The sequence below is a fragment of the Rhineura floridana genome, chromosome 17, assembly GCF_030035675.1.
Source record: "Rhineura floridana isolate rRhiFlo1 chromosome 17, rRhiFlo1.hap2, whole genome shotgun sequence".
NCBI lineage: Eukaryota > Metazoa > Chordata > Lepidosauria > Squamata > Rhineuridae > Rhineura > Rhineura floridana.
The window spans coordinates 24,889,832-24,906,913 of NC_084496.1; the positions used below are offsets into that span (position 1 = coordinate 24,889,832).

The 17,082-nt window shown below is 46.9% G+C and overlaps 1 protein-coding gene across 3 annotated transcripts in view; it reads right to left on the minus strand.

Annotated features, from left to right (window-relative positions):
• The window catches only part of LLGL1 (LLGL scribble cell polarity complex component 1), a 95,057-nt gene that overhangs the window by 42,859 nt on the left and 35,116 nt on the right, over positions 1 to 17,082 (minus strand). The window lies entirely within an intron of this gene.

Here is a 17,082-nt window from a genome sequence, read left to right on the forward strand (position 1 = left end):
TGGACTAATGGTCTGACTCAGTTCTAAGGCAGCTTCCTATGTTCCCATCTGGACTATGCATTTAAAGCAATATCATACCACATTAAACTGTCATGGCTTCCCCCCAGGAATCCTGGGAGCTGTAGTTTGTGGAGGGTGCTGAGAGTCGTTAAGGAGACCCCCTCGTCCCCTCACAGAGCTACAATTTCCAGAGTTCTCTGACAAAAGGAACTGATTGTTAAGCCACTCTGAGAACTGTTGCTCTGAGAGAGGAACAAGGGCTCTCCTAACAACTCTCAGTATCCCTTAACAAGCAACAGTTCCCATGATTCTTTGGGGAGGGAGCCATGACAGTTTAAAGTAGTATAATGCTGCTTTAAATGTGTAGCGCAGATGGGGCCTAGCTTCCCATCCTGCATCTCATGCATGCACACAAAGAACGAAGAGAATCTGGAGAGCAAAGACAGACAAGCAGGCATACAAGCCGGGGGGACGGACGACGACAGGCAACAGCTGGAAGAGCCACACTTTTGGGAAAGGCAACAAGGGAAAAGGATTGCAAGGATAAAGTTACACATGTGAATGCTACATTTCCACAGGAATAGAAAACTGAGTGCAAAGTCCAGCTTGGGTGAGTTCTCATTTTAAAAGCAAGGACATGTCAGGCAAGTTTCCAGCTCTCATGGAAAAACTTGGATGTTTGGGTGTGAGTTGATGGGCAATGTCTGTTAATCTCAGAAACTGGGCGGGGGGAGAGAGGCAGAGAGAGAGAGAGAAATAAGCCCAACTTTTTTAAAAATCGCAGAGCTATAGAATGAAAGAAATTAGAAAAGGATCGGCTCAATTGGTATTATTTATACAGGAACTGCATTTTCTTGGGTGAAGAATTTGGATGTTTTTGTTTGGGGGTTGTTGTTTTAAGCATGACATATATGTGGCTCTGCACTGTGGCCCACACTGCAGCTTTACTTTCATTTCCAGGCACAAAACCGCTGCTTTTGTTTTCCATGTTGATGGTGACCTAGTTTTGAAAGAGTGGCACTAACCTTCTCCTCTGCAAGCCATGGCACACATTTCAGAGAAACAACCCGTAAAAAGAAAAAGAGAAACATGACGGATCTCTCTTTGCTCTGGTTTCCGAAGGGCACGTTTTGGAGGAGGCTTCAATCTGCCCTCAAACGCTGGAGGCAACTCCAAAAGGGCAAGGCAGGTTGTTCTGTTGAGTCATTACATCAAAGCAAGATTGGATCACAAAATCACAGCCAGGGCAGAATTACCCATTCCCATCAACAATTGCATTAGAAGGGGGGACAAGGCTAGAACAGGGGATCATGCAGAGATAACAGGCACCTCCTCTGAATGGGGGCAATTTCTTCCCTGTTTCTACAATGGAAGTAATTGGATCAGGCAATCACACAGACACACACCCATCAGTAGCTGACTGAAAAGGAGGCAAACTCAAAAGCAGTTGATCACGCAGAGACATGGCAGGCTCCCTCCTCAGCAGGTGAATGCCCTAGTCTCACAGAAGCCCTTAATAAATGTGTTTCTCATAGGACACTTTTATTATTATTATTATTTATCCGCCCTTCACCAGTAGGTCTCAGGACAGGTCACAGGACAGGTCACAACATACATAAAATACATTATTAAACACAGTTTAAAACACTTATGCACCCTGGCACAAAATTTGTAAATTACTGGGCCAGCTGCAGCCTCCTTTGACAGTTTTAAGCATGCACATCGTCCTCTGGACCATCAAGATCCTCCACCATTGGGCACACATCCCCAAATAGTCTCATCTCAAGCTGACCTGGCGGCAGAAAAGTTCAGGATCTAGGAAGTGTGGGGGGGGTATACAGAAAGAGGACTGAGTCACTAGGTCATAAAGCTCCTTTCACTCCCCCTGCTGATCGTCCCACACCATTGGCGCTTGCCTTAGATGAGCCCTCTCTCCGATAGGCTGGGCCCGCAATTAGGCACTGCTTCTGTGAGCACAAACAATAGCATTATCGGGAATGGGTCTATAAGAGCCCCTGAACTTTCCCACAAGCACCCCGCATGCCTGCTCCAGCGTCAGGGTGGATTTCCTGAGACTTAAAAAAAAGCTGTATAATTGTCCAATAGCCACATTCCCTGGTTCAAAGATGAAAGAACCAACTGTGATTGTTCAGGAGCAAGAAGGAAAAGCCACTCTACATATGCTCAGAGATGTTCCAGCTGCATCCAAGAACTAACTCTCAGCACAGTTTAAACCCCTGCTTCAGTTTGTCTGCTCCCTGCAAGGCACTAAGGCTCATTAAGGGATATAAAAGTTTCATAGAGCACATAGACGGGGGAAAGGGAACCATACATGCCCATTCACCTGAAGTCTTTACCTGGCAAACAGAGAGTTCGAAACTCTGCATGAGAAAGGCAGCAGGTAAAATCCCTCTTAGCACTCCCTGGCCTGCATCACAGTTTGTGCTTGTGCCATACACTGTCCTTGATCTCCAAAACATATCCTCACAAGTTACTGTTAATAGGCAATAATTTTATTTTTGCTTTTAATGAGGACTAGTAACCTGGATATTTCAGACACATCAAATAAAAGTCTATATCCTACGTATACAAAAACACACCCAGTGACTTCGCAGGAAGGCACTGAACATACACCCCAGCAGTTTCCCACAGAGTAAAATTGGTCCCAAATCAGCCCAAGGAAAAAGGAGGGGGAGAGATGGATCAGGAGAAGAGTTCTGGTTTCTGTCAACTGTTTGGACCTTGGATATGCCAAGATCAAGCCAGTTTCCATGATAAGTGAAGATGCTCTGTGTAGGGCAGGTAAGAATTGTTGAGATCCTGTATTTTCTTCCATCCATATTTTTAAGATGTCTCCCAATGGCTATTTCCCAAGGTGGTTTACCATATTTAAAAATAAAGCACAACCAAATCATAAATGTCGTTTAGGAACAGACAACAACCCTGAACAATTGTTAAGCAAATGTATGCGTTGCAGGTTTTAGCCCAGAAACGTTTGCAATTACGCTTCCATAGAATGTGGAGATGGCCAATAAATAGTTCTGGTGACCTTATTTTTTTTTTCATTTTTAAAAGGGGGGAATGACAGTCACACTCATGGCCTGTGGATCAGATGTGACCCTCTAGATCTTTCTAGCTGGTCCTCGGAATTCTCCTGATCATCCGCACCCTCAGCAGCCCTGCTCCACACCCTCCTTGAGTGCTTTTGCCTGGCTGGAAGGTGGCAGCAAACTATGAGAATGCTTCTGGCTTGCCTGGACGGAGAGGCACATGTGTGCGCATGAGTGCATGTAGAAGCCTCTGACTTTTTGCATGGGTGGAATATAGTTTGCGAAAGGTAAGAGTCACATCTGTTGCTCCACCCACTTTTGCCTCTGGCCCTGCCCACCACTGGTATGCATCTACCCCCCCCCCCAGCCAGAAGGTTGCCCAGGAGCTGAAAAAGGTTCCCCACCCCCCTTTAATCATTCATTCCTCCGGGACAAGCAGGGAAGGGGTGTACACAGCCAGCTTGTGGATACTGACAGCTATCAAGATCAAGCCCGATTCAGCAGAGCTCGTGCTAGACTTTAACAATGATGATTAGGTTTTAAAAAGAGAGTTTCAAGAAAGAAAGAGGGTCAGACATACAGAGCAGCAACCAAAATATATAACCCCTTGCACACACACCCCAAACATGGCCCATGAATCTAGCATAACTGCGGACCCATCTACTACACATTTAAAGCATTATTATGCCACTTTAAACAGTCATGGCTTCCCCCAAAGAATCCTGGGAGCTGTAGTTTATGAAGGGTGCTGAGAGGAGACCCCTGTCCCCCTCGAAGAGCTCCAATTCCCAGAGTGGTTTAGCAGTTCATCCCTCTTCCCAGAAAACTCTAGGAATTACAACCTCTGTGAGGAGAACAGGGGTCTCCTAACAACTCTCAGCGCCCTCAACAAACTACACTTCCCAGGATTCTTTGGAAAAAGCAATGATGGCTTAAAGTGGCATATGAGTGCTTTCAATGTATTAGTGCAGATGAAGCCTTGGAGGGCCCCCATTTGGCTCATTCCATGCTTGCCCAACGTGACAGAGAGGTGCTTGCACGAAATCAGCTACCAAAAGACAATGTGGGCCAATCCGTAGCAACTCGCATCCTGAAAGCCAGCCTTGCCATTAGGTCAACCTGGTCCAAAAGGAAAGATCATGATCTCATGCAGATGCTATTAGGAGCATTATCACTCGCTCACTCGCTCTCCTTATAAAGGCTCAGACAGACAGACATCCACCATTTCCTGCTCGTCCCATCACATATGCAAGGTCCACCCGCAGGCCAATGCCCTAAATATTAAGTCAGTCAGACAGGCGGGTTAGCTTCGTTTTATTGGGAGCATACTCTCTGAGATTTACAGCCCTGGTTTTAAAGAGCGGCTTGTGGTGGAGGCCAGGCTCTGTCACCTCCTATCCCAAATGGATCTTAACAGGCAGGACACAGCTGTGAGAATGTGGCAGCAGGGGGAAGCACAGACACCCCAAATACAGGATGTTATGAATCTCTGCTTCCCCTTCAAAAATGGGGAAGGGAAGCATGTTCCTAGTCCTTAAGGATATACTTTGAAGTCTGTGATCAGTGCAGGGTGAAATCATAGGAGGAGGATGGATAAATAAACATTTCCAGTTGCGGGGAGTTTTTTCTGGGTGGGAGTACTGATCTCTTACACCTTCCCCATGAGTTGCAAAACCAGGACGACAGAAGGTTATGGACTGAGCATGTCTAAACACAATTTATACAAGCTGCAGCATTTGGAGTTGCAGAGTAGGGAATCAAGTGCCAATTACAGTATTACTTACATTACTATTCCCACCCTTCCTTCACAGGAGCTCAGGACAGTAGACAAGACCCCTTTCCATTTTGACCTCACAACAACCCTGCACAGTAGGTTGGGCAAGTCTCCCAAGGTCATCCAGGGAGCTTCAGGGCTGAGTAAGGGTTTTGAACCCGGGTCTCCCTGCTCCAAGCCCAACATATCCTAGGCATGACACCATGTTGCATTCTGGCCACCAGCAACCTGTTCTGAGATTTATTTCCACATTGGCATATTTTGAGAGGATGGCGACTTAACTGGTGTTGCCACCCTAAAGATCAGGGGTGGGGAATCTTTTCCAGTTCAAAGGTCACATTTCCTCATGGGGAAGCTTCTGGAGTACTGCATGCCAGTTGATAGGCCAGAGGAAAAAGTAGGCGGGGCAATGGTTGTGACATTTACCTCTGTACAACAGGCTACCCTGTAGCCATGAAATAGCCAGAGGTTTCTATATATACACACACAAGCACACACCACTCCCTCTTCCATCCACATGAGGAAGGGGATGCACTCCAGCCAGGCAAAAAGCACCCACGGAGGGTGCAAGGCCAGTGAGGGTCATGGCCGAGTAAGAATTCCAAGAGCCAGACAGAGAGGCCTGGAGGGCCACACTTGGCCTCTGGACAGGAGATTCCTGAGCCCTGTTCACTTACGAGCCCAACTCAAAGTGCTGATTTTGACCTATAAAGCGCCTTAGGACCCCAATATCTTCTGGAATGCCTCTCCCAATACGAACCTACCTGGACTCTTAGATCTTCTTCTGAGGCCCTTCTCCAGGTCCCCCTCTGAGGGAGGCTCAGAGGATGGTGGCAGACAAGGGAGAGGGCTTTTTCAGTGGTGGCTCCCCATCTGTGGAAGGCTCTCCCCAGCGAGGTCTGCCTGGCGCCTTTACCAACATCCTTTCGGTGCCAGTAAAGACTCATCTTCTTTTCCCAGGCATCTGATTAGACTGAGATGATGTTGTCTGATGTTAGTAGGCTGCCAACGCTTCCTGTGGCTGTTATGGGGGTCGTAGCTGTTTTACTGTTTTGTTTTTTATGGCATGCAAATTAACTTTTTTTAACCATGTTGTTAAGCTTCTTGGAGACCTCAGGGTAACAAGCAACCAATAAATCCAATAAATGAGAATAAAATTCCCCACTGCTGCTATGGACTAAAATCCGTTTTTTTAAAAAAATAAGAGGGCCTAAGTATAGAGGAACTACCACCTTATGTCTTGGATCAGTTAAAGTAAAAATAAAAAAGTAAAGTAAGGGAGTAACTCTGAGGTCCTACTAGGATAGCAAAGAAACCACGACATTTTGTAGTTTGAAAATTAAGACGGTTTAGGGCACATACCCCTATTTCTCCCTGGAGTGTTTTCAGGACACTGGACTAAAACAAATGGACAGAGGCTGCTCGCTGGTGGGAGAGAGACTGAATATATTTTTCATCATCGCTTTGGCAACAGTTGGGAAGCCACAGAGACCCATCAGCCATAAAGCTGCTAATATTTAACAATTAGCTGCCAAGTGACAAGGAACAGTCTCTAAAAGCTCTCCAAGCAGCATTGATGTGTCATCGTTAGAGCAGGAAGAAGCCACAATTCCCCAGCATGACTCCACACTGGCTGGCTTTAATGAAAGAAAAAAAAGTTGGTGGCTAAACAGGGCCTCTACATAGGGACCTACGTTCACACATTAACACCAAGCCATGGTTTGTTCAACAAACAAGACAATTGAACAAACCATGGCTTCTTTCTCCAAAGCTTGGTTGTTTTCCAGCTGTTCTTGTCTCTATAGCTTCGTGAGTGTCCAGACTGGGGTGGTTAAGCAAGACCATTGGTTATGGAGATAATGCCAAACCAAAGTTAAAACAAGCCATGTTTTGTAAGCCAACAACAAACCATGGTTAGCCTACTGGGCTGAGGTGGGCCCTTCAGACAAACCATATTTCAGCTAAGCCAAGAAGCACAGCCTTCTATAACCAGGTGCCCTTCAGATGTTTTGGGTTACAATGGGAGTCAACTTCCATTCTTTAAAGATAACCAACCAACCAATTTATCCCAAAGAAAATGGAAATGGACTGCCTTCAAGTCGATTCCAACTTATGGTGACCCTATGAATAGGGCTTTCATGGTAAGCGGTATACCATTCATGGTATACCATTGCCTTTCTCTGAGGCTGAGAGGCAGTGACTGGCCTAAGGTCACCCAGTGAGCTTCATGGCTATGTGGGGATTTAAACCCTGGGCTCCCAGATCATAGCCCAACACTTTAACCACTACACCACACTGGCTCTCCTTATCTCAAAGACTTCCCCTTTAATTTTTCCATCACAGTCTTACTGTGCTGCCATCACCCTATGGCCCTTTACCAAGCAATGCAAGCAGAGACAGGTGAGTAGCGGGGGGAGGAATGGTGACATCCAACGTTAGGCATACTCTGAGCAGACTCATTCATTGAAATCAATGGACCTAAGTAACTTCATTGATTTCAACTGGTCTTTTCTGTTGGACATCACCCATGTTAATCAATGGATCCTATCAGGGCTCATCATGCCAAATTCTGGCCTGCCATCAACCCTCATTGGATCCTTTCAATCCTGGTTCTATTTGCTCAGCAGCAAGCCAGTGAACGGGGAGGTAAACACAATCCATACATTATGACATGATAAAATGTCAGTAAAACAAGGTAATAAAGAAACCTACAAAATACTTTAAAACAATTAATTAATTAATGATAAGATACATTAACAGTACAATAAAAATATGAACTAATAGGATAAATCATATTTCCCTCCTAACTCACCCCAGCCCAACTACTTATACATTTCAGCTCCCAGTTTCCTAGAGAAAGGTCTCTGCCTTGAAGAGTCTACACTCTGAGCTCTAACTGTGGGGAAAAGGCAAAGAAATGCTAATGGATCATTTTAATCTAGTACATCATAGTCCAGTGGGGACTATGTTGAAAGTTTAAAGAAAGTTTAAAAGACAGGTCAGAAAGATTCCTCCCATACCTTCAGCATGCCTGAACTGATTCCAAACCTGAAATCTTTCATGTGTGTATTGCGAGGGGGGGGGAAGGTTGGTTCAGTTCTGGTTTCAAATTGAAGCCAATCCAGTTCAAGATTTAAATAGTTCTATAACCAGGTGCTAACTAAAGAGTACTTTCAGGATGTCTGTGTGTGTGCGTGAGTGCGTGCGTGCATGCATGAACTCGCACAAGAAAGGCACAGAAGAAGAAAGGGAGTTTGGTGAAAGGCGCAGGATTCTAGAACAGGCCTCTCCATGCGCCAGGAATAAAAATCATCTTGCTAAAAACAGGAGAGAGAGAGGGAGAGAGAAAGATTGCTGCAGAGGCAAAATTCTAGCATGCATGGAGCCCTGCTTGCTGCGGTTAAAATTTCTGCAAAGGGAAGCCAGAGAGGATGCCAGCACAAGAGGGTTTTAAATGCACCCCAAGCTGGCCGCAGGCCTAAAACTGCAGGCGGGGATCACGCTCAAAGCCCTCTGCAGCAGAAATCCAGGAACTGCCAGGCAGGGCAAGGCGGGGAGGGTGGAGAGAAGGAGAAATGGGGAGAGTTCATCTGATAAGGCAGACAAGCTACACCGAAAAATGACTTCCGCTCCTTCTGGTTCTCAAGCTCCACAATCAAAACTTCAAGGTTTAAATACACTTTGAGCTGGTGTATTTTCCACTACAGGAAGGGCCACAGTTCTGTGGCAGAGTGTCTGCTTGGCATGTAGAAAACCGCAAGTTCAGGTGCGGCTAGAAGATCCTCCCAGCCTGAAACCCTGAAGAGCTGGTGATGGTCAGAGCAGTTAATACTCAGCTAGATGGCCCAATGGAATTGCGCCTGAAGCGCTCAGGTTTCCCACCACAGAGGCCGGAGTTTGGGCACCCTCCAGAACTATTGTTGCAAAGGATGTGGTGGCAGACGATGTCTCTGTGCTCAAAGCGCAGTCCCTCAAACCCAACCAGGTCAAGATTTATCCAAGCACTTTGTTGAATCAGTCAAAAGATTGCTGCAAATTGCAATTTCCTCCAAGAGAGAAAGATTTATGTTCATTTGATGAAGGAGGGCAGAGATGGAGAACCTCAGTGGCTCTCCAAGATGTCGTTGGACTCCAATTCCCAGCAGCCCCACACAGCGCAGCCAATGGTCAGGGATGATAGGAGTTGCAGTTCAACAAGGTCTGGAGGGGTGCAGGCTTCCCCCCCTTTCGTGGGACTGATCCAATGGAAAGAAGCAGCCAGAAGATGGCAAGGACAGTGTGCACGGCACTGGAGGCAATCTCCAATTACAAAGGGAAGGATATCCTCACACTCAGAGGCACTCTTGCCGTTATACTGAGTGCTCCGGGACTGAGTCCTGGCATTCGAAAGCAGATTCAAGGGGCTCAAATTAAGGGCCAAGAAACCAGCGGACAGTCAAATCCGGGAGTGAGGAAGCCTTTCCAGCCCTAGCGAGTGCCTCTCCAGGGTTTTAGATGGGGATCTTCGCCACTCAGCCCTTTCTGGAGATGCTGGGGATTGACCTTGGGACCTTCTGAAGTGCCAAGCAGATGCTCTACCACTGAGCTATAAACCTTCCCGCTCTTGGATTAAGGGCGCAGGATTATTTTCTAGCGTAGAATATACACGAACCCCAAGTATAAAGCCGCCTCGCCTTCCCCACTCATTCAGAAGCCTCAGGGCAGATTACAATCTACTGAAGACATACACATCACAGAGGTGGGAGTGGGGGGGGAGGTTAGAGGACTTGCCATTCCAATTTCCTTGAGCAACTTTGAATTGGTTTTGAACATTCGTTCCCGGGGTTTTTTTTTAGGTCAACCCCCAAAAGACGCATGCACGGGGGACGGGTTAGAAAGGAGAAGTAGCCTGTCAATTGAGACACTTTGTGGAACTGGCCCCGTCAATCCATGCGCTGGCTCCACCGGGCCCCTCCTCCAACAATCAATACTGCTGTGCTCCGAGACGCGTGCATTAGCTAGCACAGCTGCGTGAAAGCTTGCACGGCAAGAATTTTACATTTCACAACAAGGTCACAGCTGCTCAGAAGAATCTAGAGAGAAATTGGCAAGATGACCTCAGATGGTCCTCTTAAAAGAGCTACCACACATGCACACACATCTAGCACACCCCTTCCCCAGACTTCCAAGAGCGGAACATAGCTTTTTAAAAAATAAAGAAATTGGACCATCTCATCCTTGCGCAGTCCGAGAATAAAACCATTCGCCTGTGGAAGTAGGGTTGTCCACATGCTACAACGAACACAAGCGCCAGTTTTCTCTGCACATGTACAAGATGGTTGTGGGAAAGCATATATGCCTGTAGATTTATACAGCTCAACTATTTGGGTACACAGACAGTACATTCACTGTGTGAGTAACTGTACGAGTGTACCGCTCAACTATTTGGGTACACAGGCTCACAGATTGTACACTCGTTGAATGCAACACGGGAACACCCCTAGTAAGATATCTGGTGTGGTGCAACGGTTAAAAATGTTGTACTTGGATTCTGGGAGGTCTAGGTTCAAATCCCCACTCAGCCAAGAAACTCGCTGGGCGACCTTGGCTGGTCACTCACTCTCAGCTTAACCTGCCTCACAGGGCTGTTGTGCAGCAGAGCTGAGGAGAGGGTGTGATGTGAGGAGAGTGCCAAGGGGCAGATAGAGAGGCTCTGGGGGGGTGCCACCAGGACTGAGGTTCTGAGAAAAAAACACAATGATAAACCAAAGTGCTTTATAAAGACTGTGTCCACAACCTGACATGTTGGGGCATTTAGCACCACAGCACCTATAGTGTGGAATTCACTGCTTTTGCAAGGCAAGATCTTTTGAGTTTACTTTTAGATACCAGTTCAAAACATTTTTAGTTACCCAGTTTTATCTTCTTCTATTTGCCTTTTTATATTTCTTTACTTATGATAGCATGCACACGCTGCTTTGAGAACATTTCGCCCTCTCCCCCTTGATTTAGCAGTGTAGAAATGTAGGCATAAACAAAAATAAATTACACTTCCTTCCTTTTCCCCCCAGCTGTGTTTTCTCTTTTAAGTCATTAAGGACTAGCAACATGAAATGACAGACGCCGTGTTGACTCGGAAATCCTTCAAGATCCTGTGGATTTCTATGCTGTGTTTAGCTCAAGACCGGCCTAGGGCAACTACATAAGACTCTCCACCCGATTATCTAACAACTCAGGATTTATATAGGTCTTACCAGTTGCGGCTGGTGAGGTGGCACAGATGGGACTCCATTTTGCTCTCCTGCCTTCTCAATACGGCGGGTCATTGCCATTGACCAAGAGAGTTCGGCATGGTGCACAGCGGCATATTGGCTCTGCTGTCGCACAACATTTTATTATTTATTTATTTTATTTATATCCCGCCCTTCCTCCCAGCAGGAGCACAGGGCAGCAAACAGAAGCACTAAAAACACATCAAAACTTCATAAAAACAGACCCCAAAACAAAACAACTTTAAAACCATTTTTTAAAAAAAGCTTTTAAAACATCTTTTAAAAAGGGTTAAAAAAACATTGTTTTTTTAAAAAAAATTAAAAAGCAATTCCAACACAGGTGAAGACTGGGAGAGGTCTCAACTTAAAACTACATCATGCCTCACCCCTGCCAGTCAGCGGCAGTGCTGTACAGTGTTCAGAAGCTGGGAGATCAACGGCCACCACTGGATCTTTCTGCTCAAAGCACTTCACCCACACACCTCTGCACAATCCCCATTTTGCAAACCGAGGAAAGAGAGGGAAGAAGCCAGGAGGTTGTCTGGGTAGTCTGGCAAGCCGATCACAGACAGAGGACAAGGATGAGGGTCAAGTCTTCACCATCGTACCGCACTCACTCGAGCAAGGTACAGAGAAAGCTGCCTTCCACAGAGTTCTATCCAATGCTAGTCCTACTCAGAGTAGACCCATCAAAATGAACAGGCATGGCTAACTCAGGTCCCTTCATTTCAGTGTGTCCGCTCACAGCAGAACTTAGTTGCGTACAATCTGCACCTTTGGTTCACCTAGCTCAGTATTGTCTACACAGATTGGCAGCAGCTCCCCAGGGTTTCAGCCTCACATGGAGATGCTGGGGACTGAGCCAGTGACCTTCCAAATGCAAAGGTGGGTGCCTTTCCACTGAGCTTCAGCCCTTCCCCTAATTCTCCCAAGAGAATGAGAAGCAACAGGGTTGCATCACAGTAAAACCCAGCTTTGGCACAAGAGATGCTTCCAGGCCACATCCTTGAAAGCAGAAAGCAACCACAGAGGTGGCCCCTGTCGTGGCTCCCTGCTATCTATAGGATTGTGGTCCAGCAATGACAACCTACCTATATAAACACAACGTGCACCTGAAGAAGGAAGACAAGGAGAGGTGCACTGTGCTCCAGAATTGGAGGTTTCTCTAATTGCACATGACAGCAGGTCTACAAAAATAGTTGTGTATCTGTGTGGGTTTTTTCTACTGGAGTTTAGCCATTTTAAGATCTGCATTTAAATAGACAGACGAAGGGCCAGCTGCTGCTTCAATCAGACGTCAAACAGTGCAGGCACCCAACACCCACCCCCACAGACACAGGACAAGAGTTAAAACGGCAGCAGTTTCAGCATTTGAGCCTCAACATAGCAAAGTGGTTAGTGTCCAACCAGGGCTAGTGAAGCCTGGTTGGAATTCCCGATTAAAGCTCTTGGAGAACCTTGGGCCAGACATGATCTTTCAGCCTAACCTACCTCACAGGGTTGTTGTGAGGATTTAAAAAATAGGAGGTACATGTATACCATCCCAATTCCTTGGAAGAAAATGCAGGAGACGGATGTACACACATACAAACACCGAGTAATAAAATTAAGTTCTTTGATCTTTGCTTATAAAGCTTCTTTGCTTATAAAGTTTCTTTGCAGCAAATGATGAAGGCACAGCCTTTGTTTGGAACCTAGCGCCTTGAGTTGTAAGGATGAAGGAGGTTCATACCAACACCAACATAGCAGGCCAAAGGAATACAGCTGAAGACCACCAAGAGACCGCATATGCGAAACTAAAGGTCCATGCAAGAGAACATTTACATGAAAAAGACATCCTGGTAGCATAACACCTCCTGCACACACAAAGGCTGCCACCATGAGGACAAGCAGCTTGCATATCCCCCAACCAGGAATCCAAGCCAGGCTAAAGATCATTCAGAAATTTTCAGGGGCCAAACTGCTCTGAATACAAGTCACCAAGTTTTGCCTGCTCAGGTTTCACCTATTTGATTATTTTAAAAGGTTCAGGGAAACCACATCCCCCATCACATCACTAATACACAGAGTCTGTAGGCTTATCTGTCAAGCAACACCTCTACAGGGAGGAGGAAGCCACAGCCTCAGCCGGCAGCATTGAGCATCGTCCCACAGCAGAGCAGCTGTGCAACAAAAGCAAGTGTGATTTCGCTTAGCAATCATATCCTTCCTTTGGCGAAGGTGTAAATCTCCCCTCTGTGGTATAAACTGGGTCTGGCCTCAACAGCTTCAGTTGGGGACTGCTCAAGAAATTCCTTGCACATAGAAGACTAGCGTATCTTCGAGGGAAGGGATCTAACTTAGAAAGCTAGCATGTTGGAGAGAACGCTATGTGGAAGGAATCTTTTTTTCCCCATGTGTATGTCTAGGGTGTGGACCATTCCAGTTCACTTGAGCCGACACTTCTACCCAGAAATAGAACAACATAGGGACAGAGGAAGCTGCCTGATATTGAGTCAGACCATTGCTCCATCTAGCTCAGTATTGTCGACACTGACCAGCAGTGGCTCTCCAGGGTTTCTGGCAAGAGTGTCTCCCAGCCCTACCTGGAGATGCCGGGGATTGAAGTTGGGACCTTCTGCACTACCACTGAGTGACGTCCCTTCCCCCCAACATCAGACACAAGGGTTATCACCTTGGGGAGATGTACATCTTAACCAAAGCGGGCATACAAATCACAAAGAGAAGCCACAGTTGCTCGCTCACTCGCTCTTGCTCTCCCTCTCTCGTGCGCTCCCTCTCTCTCTCTCCCCCCCCCTCTCTCTCTCTCACACACACACAGAGCTGTTCTGCCAATTCTTAACCAGTCGAGCAAAGGACCCTTCCTACCAATCCGCCTTCTCTTTGCCAGTTGCAACCACTGCGCAAGGTCACATGCACCCCTTTTTTATGTTTTGCAGATAACTGAAGTTGATGTCTCAGGTTAGCAAAAACGGCGCTAAAACAAGTTGTGGTCTTTTCGATATGAGGGACCATCGCTCAATGGCAGAGTCTACGCTTTGCCCAGGTGCAATCCAGCGAAAGCAGCAACCTGACGGTCAGAGGCAGGCTGCTTCCAACAGTGGAGGCATAGCCATTGTGGCTTGTAGCCACTGATCGTACAGAGAGCAAAGGACTGCCTGCTCTGAATGGGGACAGCTGTTCAGGATTTCCAGCCTTTCCTGTCGCCTGCAACCTGTTCCTTTTTAGCTCAGGGATGGAGAACCCTCTGACCCTCCAGATTCGTTAGACTCCAGTTTCCCAACAGCTTTAGCCCAGCCTGGCCAATGGTCAGGGGCGATGGCTGTTGTCATTCAACAACATCCAAAGGGCCACAGGGTTCCCCACCCGTGAGCTAAAAGGAAACAGGTGGCAAGAAAGACCCTCCTCTATTCTCTACGAAAGAGAGAGGCCTTTCTCATCAACTGCTGACTGATCCATTTTAAGGGGAGATACTGAGGATCAGTGGTGGCTCGTGGCTCCATGTCAGTGGGGCAGTGGAATCCGCTCCAGCTTTTAATCCAAACTTTCAAGGAGCTGTCCAAGGTGCGGAAGCCCTGCTGCTGTGGAGCCACCAGCCGCTACTGGATGGAAGTTATATTACTGCAAGGCTGCCAAGTTGGAAGAAGCCTGTCTCAAACTGCTAGGAGAGTTTTTGCAAAGCATTGGCAAGCAGAGCTCAGACTTAATCAGTGGATTAGCCAGGAGAGCAGCATCTAGAGGGCCAAAGGTTCCCCACTCCTGCTAACTACCCCCAAAGGGTGTGAAGTGAGCCCATCACCAGTTCTTGTGAGCATTTCCTTAGAATTGGAATATAACGGGGAGATATGCTAGCACTCTTCAAGCACTTGAACGGTTGCCACCCAGAGGAGGACTGGGATCTCTTCTCGATCGTCCCAGAGTGCAAGACACAGAATAATGGGCTCAAGTTACAAGAAGCCAGATTTCGACTGGACATCAGGAAAAACTTCCTATCTGTTAGAGCGGTACGACAATGGAACCAATGAGCTAGGCAGGTGGTGGGCTCTCCATCACTGGAATTCATTCAAGGGGCAGCTGGACAGCCACCTGTTGGGCCTGCTTTAAGCTGGATTCCTGCATTGAGCAGGGGGTTGGACTTGACGGCCTTATGTTTCAAAGCTTGGGATCAAACCTGGGACCTTCTGCACACATAACATGGGCTCTGCCTCTGAGTCAGGGTCCCTCCAGATAAACAAGCAGAGAAGCCACGCAAAACCTAGGTTTGACCTTGACTTGCTGGGACTGGCAGCTTGAACTCTCACTCTTGCAACTGCTTACGAGACAAAAACAGGAGGGCAAAATGGAGTCGCCGCAGCCTCTGGGCTTCATCCATGAGAGCAAAGCCACCGAGCCCATCTTGCAACTACCCCAGATGGCCAGGGTGGCTGCCAGAAACTACAGACTGATTTGCTCCTCACAACCATCCAAAATGACAAGTCTGTGAATGAAGCAACAGCGGCAAAGAAATTGAAAGCAGCAATTGCATGAAGTGACACACACACACACACACACACACACACACACACAAAAGAGAAATCTACAGGCAGGACCTCCCACAAAATAGGCTATGCACAAAGGCTGTGTGTGTGTGCTGCCCCACAAAAACCCAACACAGATTCCACAGCCTGTATACATTTAGCAAACTGGGAAGATTTACTCTCATTTTGCATATGGTTATTCTGCTAGTCACGGAAGGAGCAAAGAGCTGAATCTCCCCCATTCCCCCCCCCAAACCCCTAACAGCTTCTCCTTCAGCTTCTGCCCACAGACTTCCAGGCTGTCTCTCATCACAAACCATAAGGGCTAGGAACTTGACTGTATTAAGTGGCAGCAGATGTTCACGGGAAGTGGAATCCTGCCACCAGTACCAAAATCTGCACTCTCACAATTGCAGCATGCATGTGGCCCCAGCCTACGCCAGAAGGGGCACGAAGCTCAGTGGCAGAGCATCTGCTTTGCATGCAGAAGGTCTTAGCTTCAATCTCTTGCATCGCCAGGTAGAGTTGGGAGAAACTCCCTGCCTGAAACCCTGGACAGACCCTGCCAGTCAGTGTAGAGCTACACAGACCACAGGGACACAAATTTCCAATAATTTTCTCTTTGGAAGCTCAACAGAGGAACTCCTGAAATGAAGACCCTCAGGAGGAAAAAAAACCCTTCTTGAGCCTTGCTTGCTTGCTGCAACCTTGAGGACTAGAAGCTTAGCTTGTTCATAAATGTTAAGAGTGCTGAGATTCTCATGACTCTGTGGAGAATAACTACTTTCCTTCCCCTTTGGAATTGTTTTGTTGGTTTGTTGTTATATGCCTTCGATTACGACTTATGTGGCCCTATGAATCTTTTTTGGATATATTCATAGGGTTTTCATGGTAAGGGGTATTCAGAGGTGGTTTCCCTCCCCTTAAATATTAGACAGGCACGGTCTCTGTTGTCTTTTTGGCACCTCCTGAAGACCTTCCTCTTTCAACAAGCCTTTAAAGTAAAGATCTTATCAGAGTCTGCATCTGTATTGGAATTGTTTTTAAAGATGTTTTAAAAGATCTTTTAAAGATATTTTTAGTGTTGTATCGCCTGTTTGCTGCCCTGAGCTCCTTCTGGGAGGAAGGGCGGGATATACATTTAACGATAATGATTATTATGATAATGATGATGTTCACAACACATCAGCAGTCCTCTTGTTGTAGTTGGGGCTGCTCCAACAACAACACCTCGTGCAATATTGAAATCCACAACCATCTCCACAGCCTCTGCATGGGCTCCCACTCCATCTGCCTTCCATTGCCAACCAGTGGTGTAGTCGTCTGGGGTCTCAGACCCCCTACTTTTTTGGGAGCCGGGTCCCAGCTGGGTCCCTATGTCTCCAGCATCCTGTGAGCCTATTAGCATGAAAGGGGAGTGTGTTAGCCATTGAGAAGAGTCTTCTAACAAGCTTCTTTGTCCTTTCCTTGTGACTGGAGCCAATCACAGT